The 10,224-nt window shown below is 44.0% G+C and overlaps 1 pseudogene; it reads right to left on the bottom strand.

Moving 5' to 3' along the window:
• Positions 1-1,389: 1,389 nt before the first annotated feature.
• LOC134757845 (large ribosomal subunit protein uL23-like) lies at positions 1,390-3,595 on the bottom strand (annotated as a pseudogene).
• Between the last annotated feature and the right edge of the window lie 6,629 nt (positions 3,596-10,224).

Consider the following 10,224-nt stretch of genomic DNA (forward strand, 5'->3'; position numbering starts at 1 on the left):
GAATATTATTCCACATAAAAATTAATGAAGTACAGATATATGCTGCAACATGAACTTTGAAAACATTATGCTGAGTGAAGGAAGCCAGTCAAAAGGCCATGCATTGTATGGTTCCTTTATATTCCTTTATTACATGACCCAGATCCCTTTATTATATGAAATACCCAGCTTCCTTTATTATATGAAATATCTAGAATAGATAAATTCGTAAAGACAGAAACTAGATTGGTGGATGCCTAGGGCTGAAGGGAGGCTGTGTGGTAGGTAGTGACTGCTGATGGGTAAGGTATTTCTTTTGGGGGTGATGAGAATGTTCTGGGATGAGAGAGTAGTCATAGTTGTACAATGTTATAATTATACTAAAAATCAGTGAATTTTGCACTTTTAAAGAGTGAATTTTATATGTGGATTATATTTTGATTTCTTTTTTTCTTTGAGACGGAGTCTCGCTCTGTCACCAGGCTGGAGTGCAATGGCGTGATCTCAGCTCACTGCAACCTCCACCTCCTGGGTTCAAGCGAATCTCCTGCCTCAGCCTCCCAAGTAGCTGGAACTACAGGCACGTACTACCATGCCCAGCTAATTTTTTTGTATTTTTAGTAGAGACAGGGTTTCACCATGTTGGCCAGGATGGTCTCGATCTCTTGAACTCGTGATCCACCCACCTCAGCCTCCCAAGGTGCTGGGATTACAGGTGTGAGCCACCGCACCTGGCCTATATCTTCATTTTTTAAAACAAAATGAGAATTCGAAGTTCACAAGAATGTTCTGAAAGGGATGTGGTGAGGATAAGAGAGAAATGAAGGAGAAGGGGTGAGATCGTGAGGAGTACAGGCTTATGGGCTGGTGCAATGGATGAGAAGTCAGTTTCACAAGGGCTGGAAGGCCTTGACACACAGAGCTGCTAAGGTGCAATTTTAAGTTGATGCTGCTGTGTGTAACAGGGTTCCCCCTCCAATCCCTCTTCTGAGACTGAGGACACAAGCTCAGAAAACAGCAGGGAGCCTTTGGTGATTACACCTAGAGAGGAGAAGAAAGGCATGGACGCTTAGTGTAAAGTGTGTTGGAGTGACGCAGTGAAGGTCTTAATACTCTCAGCAGGCCGGGTGTGGTGGCTCACGCCTGTAATCCCAGGACTTTGGGAGGCCGAGGCGGGTGGATCACTTGAGGTCAGGAGTTTGAGACCAGCCTCAGCAACATGGCAAAACCTCATCTCTACTAAAAATACAAAAATTAGTTGGTCGTGGTGGTGGGTGCCTGTAATCCCAGCTACTCAGGAGGCTGAGGCAGGAGAATCGCTTGAACCCAGGAGATGGAGGTTGCAGAGAGCCGAGATCGTGCCACTGCACTCCAGCCTGGGCGACACAGTAAGACTCCGTCTCAAAAAAAAAACAAAACAAAAAACAAAACAAAAAAAACCTCTAGTAGAGATTGAAACTCCTGTGGGAGCCGTGCTCCCTTCAATAGCATACTGCTCCAGGATAATCCACCCTGTGTCGGAGTTGTGAAAACAGAACTCCTCAGGGATCTGCTACATCCAAACTATTCCAGAGTCCCAATTGATGAGCTTTTACTGCAAAAGCCATTGAGAAACAGATTCTTTTCTCAGTGCTCTTCTGAAGGGTGAGCAAATCAATCTTACTTCCTAGATGTGTCAGCTGAGTCAAGTTACACAGAAAGAAACACAGGAGAAATGAGTCCCTGACAAGCCTGGGTGGAAGTTCTGTCCACTGCTGTCAATCCTGCATATTTTGTTCCAATCCACTATTTCTTTAAAATTGCTGAGTAAAATGTTGGATATGACTCAGGCATCCCGAAAGTCTCAAATCTCTGAATATTCAACATCAATTTAAAGACGACACAAGATACTGGGCTTTTTTCCCCATTGTCAAAATATGGGGCGTATGCCGTTGCAAGTTGAGTATGTAAAAAACCATGATGCTATTTTATAGTCATGGAATCAATCACGAGAATTCACAGTCTTGTGAACAGGGACTTCTCATATTTGATAAATGACTTGATTGCTGTGTTTCTGATTAGCGGCTTTTCAATTGCATTACAAATGTTGGAAACATCCATTAGTCAGTATTTAGCAACATTTTAGGAACTGATTAAAGTGAATCAGTGTTTCAGAAACATAGAACTACTTGTTCTGTGAACTCAACAGTGAAGATATCCAACAGATCCTTTGGGAACAGAGAAATAGACAAGAATCTTAAGCCACCTTCCTTTTGTTGTTGTTGTTAGAGACAGTCTCACTCTGTCACCCAGGCTGGACTGCAGTGGTGTGATCGTAGCTCACTGCAGCCTCAATCTCCCAATCTCAAGCAATCCTCCCACCTCAGCCTCCTAAGTAGCTGGGACTACAGGTGCACACCACCACACCTGGCTCATTTTTTTTTCGAATTTTTAGTAGAGACGAGCTCTTGCTATGTTGCCCAGGCTAGTCTCAAACTCCTAGCCTCAAGCAATCCTTAAGCCTCAGCCTCCCAAAGTGCTGGGATTACAGGCATGAGCCACTGCTCCCATCCCAGGCCATCTTCTGCATGTAATTTAATTTCTGCAGGTTTGCCAGTTGGCTTGTCACTTTTACCCAGAAGTATCTGAGAGAGAGAAAAAAAAAAAAAAATTAAAGCCAGTGTGGGGCAAGAGGAAAGGCAGACACAAATGCAATCCAATGTTATAGTAGAAGATCACTGCTTAGATTGTCTCCATAGTTCATCTTTGCTTTGGTTTCCATCTTAATTTTTTTATGTGAAAAGATATACATATATTTAGAATTAGCCAGCTGGACTCAGTTTAGATGATCCCAATTTTGTTGGCAACATCCAAAGCATCGTAATCAGGAGCCAGTGGAACATATGCCTTCTTCTCTCCATCAGGCCGAATCAGGGTGTTGACCTTGGCCATGTCAATATCATAGAGCTTCTTCACAGCCTGTTTGATCTGGTGCTTGTTGGCTTTAACATCCACTATGAACACAAGTGTGTTGCTGTCTCCTATCTTCTTCATGGCCGACTCAGTGGTCAGCGGAAACTTGATAATAGCATAGTGGTCAAGCTTGTTTCTTCTGGGGGCACTCTTCCAAGGATATTTGGGCTGCCTCCAGAGTCGCAGTGTCTTGGGCCACTGGAAGGTGGGTGACGTGTGGATCATTTTTTTTGTGGCTGTGGACACCTTTCAACACTGCCTTCTTGGCCTTTAAAGCCTTCGCTTTGGCTTCGGCTTTAGGAGGGCAGGAGCTTCCTTCTTTGCTTTCGGTGCCATCTTGTGAAAAGCCCATCTTAATTTTTAAATTGAGATTGGTAAAGTTTTTCTATTTCTTCATAGTAAATATTTTCAGCTTTGCAGGCCATACATAGTCTCTGTTGCAACTACTCAACTCTGCCTTTGTAAGAACGAAGCAGCTATAGGCAATATGTAAATGAAGGGTGTGGCTGTGTTTCCATGAAAGTTTTTTAATAAAAACAGGAATCAGGGGCCGGGCACGGTGGCTCATGCCTGTAATCCCATCACTTTGGGAGGCCGAGGTGGGAAGATCACTTGAGCTCAGGAGTTCGAAACCAGCCTGGCCAACATGGTGAAACCCTGTCTCTACAAAAAATACAAAAATTAGCCGTGTGTGGTGGCATGCACCTGTAGTCCCAGCTACTCAGGATGCTGAGGCAGGAGAATCACTTGAACCCAGGAGGCGGAGGTTGCATGCAGTGAGCCAAGATCGCACCACTGCACCCAGCCTGGGTGACAGAACGAGACTCCATCTCAAAAAACAAAAAACAAAAAACAAAAACAAAAAACAGGCATCAGGTTGGATTTGGCCCATGGGTCACAGTTCATCAACCCAGCTCTTCACTATGCTAGAATCAAGAGCCATGAATATGTTTTACAATTTTGATAGCTGCTGACATCACTGATTGTATGTCATATTTACCCTACTTCAGACCAACATTTATTTCCTTTTCTTTCTGTACATTGCCAGATTACATTGCGATGCTATATCACAAATTTGGAGGTACCACATTTTAATGGGAAGGAAATATTACGATATGGAGACAAATATACATCACTCCAAGCCTCCCCACCGCTATCCTCTACCCCCATGAAAATGAATGATTGTGGAGGAGTGGAGCAAGTTTTCAGTGGAAATAGTGAAATGATTCTAAAATCCCTCTGTTTCCACCGAGCATGGTGGTTCACACCTGTAATCCCAGCACTTTGGGAGGCTGAGGCGGGTGGATAACCTGAGGTCAGGAGTTCGAGACCAGCCTGACCAACATGGTGAAACCCCGTCTCTACTAAAAATACAAAAATTAGCTGGGCGTGGTGGTGCACGCCTGTAGTCCCAGCTACTCGGGAGACTGAGACAGGAGAATTGCTTGAACCTGGGAGGCAGAGGTTGCAATGAGCCGAGATACCACCACTGCACTCCAGCCTACATGACGGAGCAAGACTCCATCTCAAAAAAACAAAAAACAAACCAAAAAAAAACCCCAAAAAACAAAAGAAACGCTTCGCTTCTCCTCCTCAGTCCTTAACTTCCTCTCTTCTTCCCCTTTCAGAGTGAGATTTTGAGTGGTAAGATTTGGGGAGGCATGTTTTGGTATTCCTTGTGATTTTGAATGGGAGGCCAAGCAGGGCTTCAGGAAGTGAAGCCCAGAGCTGGTGTTCCTGGGCTTGGTGACAGGTCCTGGGCCCCTCCCTGTCTGAGGATACCATTCTATGTGTCCCCATCACAACTCCAAGGTTTGATGCTGGTGGAGCTGATTTCTTCCGTGAGGGCTTCATAGTCTAATTCTAGCACACTCTCCATTTCTCAATGGACCACTCCAAAAAGCTTCCCTCGAAGGATCAGTCTGGCCAAGAAAAACTTGCATGGCCCTGGGTACCACCATTTCTACCTGCACAGCTCCAGACAACCGCAGAATCCTGATGCCCGCTCTATGTGGGACCATGAAAGGCCCTCTCGATGTTGTCCTGCTCTCAGATTTCTTTTTCCAGAAAGTTCAGCTGTGGCTCCCATTTCTACTGCTATGTAACACTGCTGTGCTCAGGCTGGGGAAGCCCCTAATTTTCCAACAGGGAAATAATCTTGTACATTGAGACCAACCGTAACATTATCCCAAGCAGCTATGAGATGTGCACAAGTAATCTGTTATTAATCCAGATTTAGCCTTCTCCCTGACATAAAATTAAATTATGCCTTCAAAAGCCTAAAATGGCTTAAACATTATCCCTAAAATAATGTCACTTCCGATGTGCTTTCTGTAGTGAAAAAAAAGAAGTTAGGTGAGAATGAATGAACCACCTATGCTTCCCCTCACAACCCAGAAGCCCTTGATCCACAGTGAGCAGCCGTGGGAAATACAAATTGTTCTGCTGCTTGCAAGGTGTGGTTTTATAGTTTCTGTTGTTTTCTTTTGCATTTCATTCTGAAATATATTCTTCTTTTTTTTTTTTTTTTTTTTTTGAGACATAGTCTCGCTCTGTTGCCCAGGCTGGAGTGGAGTGATGCGATCTCGGCTGTCTGCAACCTCCGCCTTCCAGGTTCAAGTGATTCTCCTGCCTCAGCCTTCCGAGTAGCTGGGATTACAGATGCCCGCCACCACACCTGGCTAATTTTTATTTTGTATTTTTGGTAGAGATGGGGTTTCACCATGGTGGCCAGGCTGGTCTTGAAGTCCTGACCTCAAGCTATCTACCCGCCTCAGCCTCCCAAAGTGCTGAGATTATAGGCGTGAGCCACCGTGCCTGGCCCTGAGATAGATTTTTAACATGAAAGATGTCAAGGCTAAACACACGTGTGAGTAACCCCTGCACTGCTGATGAACAAATATGCCACCCTGCCTCTCTCCAAGCAAAGAGAAACCTGCCATCAGGTTGTATAAACTCTTCTTTGCTTTTTTCCAGTATTGTCATTCAGATTAGCTTTCATGCACGTACCACAAGAAAAATCAGATGTCCTGGATTTGTCCTGTGTTCCTCATCAGCAGAGGAAGCTACTAGCAGCCCTTATGAGAATCAAGGCTACTCTACTGGAACTCTTCTTACATAGCCAAAAATGTGTGAATTCCATTTACTGTGATTTTTAACAAAAATGTGTTTATTTAAATGTGTTTACTGTGGTACTCGCTTGCTTAATTATCTTATTTATTTTATTTGTTGTATTTTTGAGACAAGTTCTCACTCTGTAGCCCAGACTAGAGTGCAGTGATGCGATCCTAGCTCACTGTAGCCTCAACCTCCTGGGCTCGAGCAATCCTCCTGCCTCAGCCTCCAGAATAGTTGGGACTACAGCTATGTGCCAGCACACCCAGCTAATTTTGTGTGTGTGTGTGTGTGTGTGGAGACGGGGTCTTGCTGTGTTGAGCAAGCTGGTCTCAAACTCCTGGCCTCAAGTGATCCTCCTGCCTCACCCTCCCAAAGTGCTGGGATTACAGGTGTGAGCCATCACTACCCTTGGCCTGTTTGCTTAATTATCTGTGGAATACAGAAAAAGAAAAAAATCAATACTCTTTAAAAAAATAATCTTGTCCTTAAAACACATTTTTAGACCTGCCATATTGGCTCACGCCTGTAATCCCAGCACTTTGGGAGGCCAAAGTGGGTGGATCACTTGAGGTGAGGAGTTCAAGACCAGCCTGGCCAACATGGCAAAACCCCATCTCTACTAAAAATACAAAAATTAGCCAGGTGTGGTGGTGAGCGCCTGTAATCTCAGCTACTCAGGAAGCTGAGGCAAAAGAATCTCTTGAATCCAGGAGGTGGAGGTTGCAAGGAGCTGAGATTGCACCACTGCACTCCAGCCTGGGTGACAGAATGAGACTCTGTCTCCAAAAAAAAACTAAAAAATAAAATACATTTTAAATGACTTTCAGTGACTAGTTTTTGGAGACCTTTACATGGCTGCTTTACTCATGTGGATGAATGTGTTTATCAATGTCCCTGGGGAAAATAAAAGCAGCGTTATTTGCCTTACTTCCCTAGCAGATTTTTGATATTTTCTCAAAATCAGCTGGGAGCAGGAGCATGAGCCTGTAACCCCAAGCCCTACTCAGGAGGCTGAGGTGGGAGGATCAGTTGAGCTCAGGAGGTCAAGGCTGCAGTAAGCTATCACTGCACCACTGCACTCCAGCCTGGGTGACAGAGCAAGACTCCGTTTCTTTAAAAACAAAACAAAACAAAAAAATCTTATATTTTCTCAAAATCGGAGTCCACTCATAGGATGTCATTTTATTAGCTATATATATACATCTACGCCATTTGGATTTGAATGTCATCCATTATCTGTTGCAGTGGGTTGAATGGTGTCCCCTTCCCCCAAAAAAAGACATGCCCAATCCCTAAGTCCCAGTACCTGTGAATGCGGCCTTGCTTGGAAATCATATCTTTGCAGATGTCATGAAGAGAAGGATCTCAAGTTGAGATTATCCTAGATTAGCTGTGTGAGCCCTGAATGCAATGAACCTTATAAGACAAAAGGAGAAACAGATACAGAAAGAGACATGGGAGAAGGTGATGTGACCACATAGGCAGAGATGGGAGTGACGCAGCGGCAAGCCAGGGAGCCCTACGGATGACCAGCCGCCACCAAAAGCTGGGAGAAAGGCAGGGAACAGATTCTCCCTGAGAGCCTTCAGAGCAAGCACAGCCCTGCTGACACCATGATTTCAGACTTCCAGCTTCCAGGACTGTGCAAGAATAAATGTCTGTTGTTTTAAGCTACCGAGCTTGTGGAACTTTGTAATGGCAGCCCTGGGAAACTAACACCTATGGGTCGAGGCAGGGGAAGAAATGCTGCCCCAGTATAGAGAAGATTTGCTCCAGGTTCTAGGAGAGCCAAAAAGCAGCATCTCATGGCCGTCAGCAAACCCCTGGGAGGATGGCAGACCCCAGGGGGCGAGCAAACTTGCTGGTGGTTGGAGCATGCCTGATGCTATCACTCTGTGGGTACCAAGTACCAGGCAAACAGGTAGGCCTCGTTCAAAGCCAGTGATGGAGAGAGGCACTCTCCAACAGAGCCATCGAAGAGAGCACATACTGTAGCAGCTCTAGCAGAGGCCAGCAAACTTTTCTGTAAAGGGCTTGATAGTAAATATTTTCAGCTTTGTGAACCACAAACCTGAGTAGTCTCTGTCACACCTACTCAGCTCTGCTGTTGGGAAGTGAAACCAACCATATGCAACTGGCAAATAAATACATGTGAAAATCTTTATTTACACACACCTGGCTCTATACCCAAAAAAATGTAAAGCAGGGACTCAAACAGATACTTGTATATGAATGTTATTCTCACAATAGCCAAGAGGTGGAAATAACCCAGGTGTTCATCAGTAGATGAATGGACAAACGAAATGTGTAGATACATGTACATGCAAAGGAATAGTATGCAGCCTTAAAAAGGAATGAAATTCTGACACATGCTACAACGTGCGTGAACCCTGAATGCATGATGCTAAGTAAAATAAGCCAGACACAAAAGTAAAAAGATCGTATGACTGCACTTACATGAAGTACCTAAAACAGGCAAATTCATAGAGATAGAAAGTAGAAGTTACCAGAAGCTCAGGAAAGTGGGAAATGGAAAGTTACCAATTCACGGTACAGAGTTCCTATTTGGGGTGCTGAAAAAGTTTTGAAATTAGATAGTGGGGATGGTTATACAAAGTGTGAATATACTCAATGCCACTGAATTGTACAATTTAAAATGGTTAAAATAGTAAATTTTATGTTATGCATATTTTGTCATAATAAAGTTTGCATTTAGAAAAAAAAAATTTCTTTCAGACAGAGTCTCACTCTGTCACCCAGGCTGGAGTGCAGTGGCATGGTCTCGGCTCACTGCAATCTCTGCCTCCCAGGTTCATTCTTTCTGCCTCAGCTTCCTGAGTAGCTGGAATTACAGGCATGCATCATCACACCCAGCTAATTTTTGTATTTTTAGTAGAAATGGGGTTTTGCCATTTTGGCCAGGCTGGTCTCGAACTTCTGACCTCAAGTGATCCACCCAGCTCAGCCTCCCAAAGTGCTGGGATTACAGGCGTGAGCAACCATACCCAGCTTAGGAAAAAAAAAATTATTTACAAAAATAGAAACTGGCCATAGTTTGCCAACTCCTGGTATAGAGTTTTCTATAACATCAAAGTGGCTCTTGGTATGTGATTGTTCCAGAATTACCCCAGCATAGCAGATATGAGGTGGTACTTCCCACGAGCTCTGCCATCCTCAGTCCCTGGACTGCGTCATTTCCTTTGGGCATGTGCACATACACCCCTGGAACATGGACGAAGGCATATTAATAGCGGGTAGTATGGATTTAAAAGCCTCAAAACCGTGTCATTGATGCTATGCTCTGTTCCTGGAAGTGAAAATGCACAGAGGAACCAGCTGGTACAGTATGATGACAACAGGTTTAGGGTACCCAGTCACCACTCACTGCATGGCCTCAGTCACGTTATCCCTGCTCTCTGGGCCTCAGTTTAATCAGATGATTCTCATTTGCTGGCTATACAGATGTCCTGCTCTGGAAAAGCATGTAGCTTAGAAATGAGACTGCATGTGAAGGTATTACACCACCCCCTGTGGATGGCTGCCACCATCCTTAAGCATATTTTCATCCAGAAGAATAAACATCCTCAGAGAAATACACATGAAATGCAAAGCTTCAAGTCATAACTCAATGCATAACAACCTGCAAACCAGTACAGGCTTATGAGCTAGCTAATAAAATAAATCATAGTCGTGTTTTTAAAATGACTTTTCATGTGTTGTCATTACTTCTCCGACGTACTGTAAATTAACTGTGAAGTGCTACTTCCTGCAGGGAGGTTTTCTTTCCCCCCCCAAATATAAAGAGGTTGTAAGGCTAAAGAATGCAGACATGCATCATGTCTGCGAAAATCATTTTTTAAAAAGATCAAATGTAATATTTTCTTTCAACATGGACAACTGCTTTGAGATTTTCCATTCAAGCAGCCTTGAACACAGCCTCCAGCGTTTGCCAATTACTCCTGACAAATACCATTTGGGCCTGAGTGATGTTGTAAGTGAAATAAAACAGTGGAAGGAAAAAAACCAGAACATGATAAAAGGAATTTTTTTTGGTCTGCTGAGAACTTACTGTAAGTTATACATTCATGAGGGAAGGCCCTGCTTCCTGCCAGTGACGGACTCCATGTGAGCTGGAGTTTGAAGGTGACTTTTGTTTGACAGTAATAGGAAGGGAAG

This window comes from Gorilla gorilla, chromosome 22 (genome assembly GCF_029281585.2).
Source record: "Gorilla gorilla gorilla isolate KB3781 chromosome 22, NHGRI_mGorGor1-v2.1_pri, whole genome shotgun sequence".
Lineage (NCBI taxonomy): Eukaryota > Metazoa > Chordata > Mammalia > Primates > Hominidae > Gorilla > Gorilla gorilla.